The sequence below is a fragment of the Austrofundulus limnaeus genome, unplaced genomic scaffold (assembly GCF_001266775.1).
Source record: "Austrofundulus limnaeus strain Quisiro unplaced genomic scaffold, Austrofundulus_limnaeus-1.0 Scaffold27161, whole genome shotgun sequence".
Classification (NCBI taxonomy): domain Eukaryota; kingdom Metazoa; phylum Chordata; class Actinopteri; order Cyprinodontiformes; family Rivulidae; genus Austrofundulus; species Austrofundulus limnaeus.
Window position 1 is genome coordinate 1 of NW_013979563.1, and position 219 is coordinate 219.

Genomic DNA, 219 nt, shown 5'->3' on the forward strand with positions numbered 1-219 from the left:
TTCCTGTGTATACAGTCTTTCAAGGTACTGTGGCTTAGTTGGTCAAAGTGCCTGACTTGTAAACAGGAGATCTTGGGTTCAAATCCCAGCAGTACCTGAATGCAACTTAGTGTAATTAAAGCTGTTATTCCAACATCAGTTACATCTGAGAGTTGCGTATTAAATATCCCTCATAAAGCGTATGATTAGTGATAGTTCTTAAGACTACTAAAACCTATT

General features: G+C 37.4%; 1 non-coding gene across 1 annotated transcript; it reads left to right on the top strand.

The window, feature by feature from the left end:
• Window positions 1-23: 23 nt before the first annotated feature.
• On the top strand, window positions 24-97 carry trnat-ugu (transfer RNA threonine (anticodon UGU)). Its single transcript has one exon. It is a non-coding gene; the product is annotated as a tRNA-Thr (tRNA).
• Window positions 98-219: the final 122 nt, after the last annotated feature.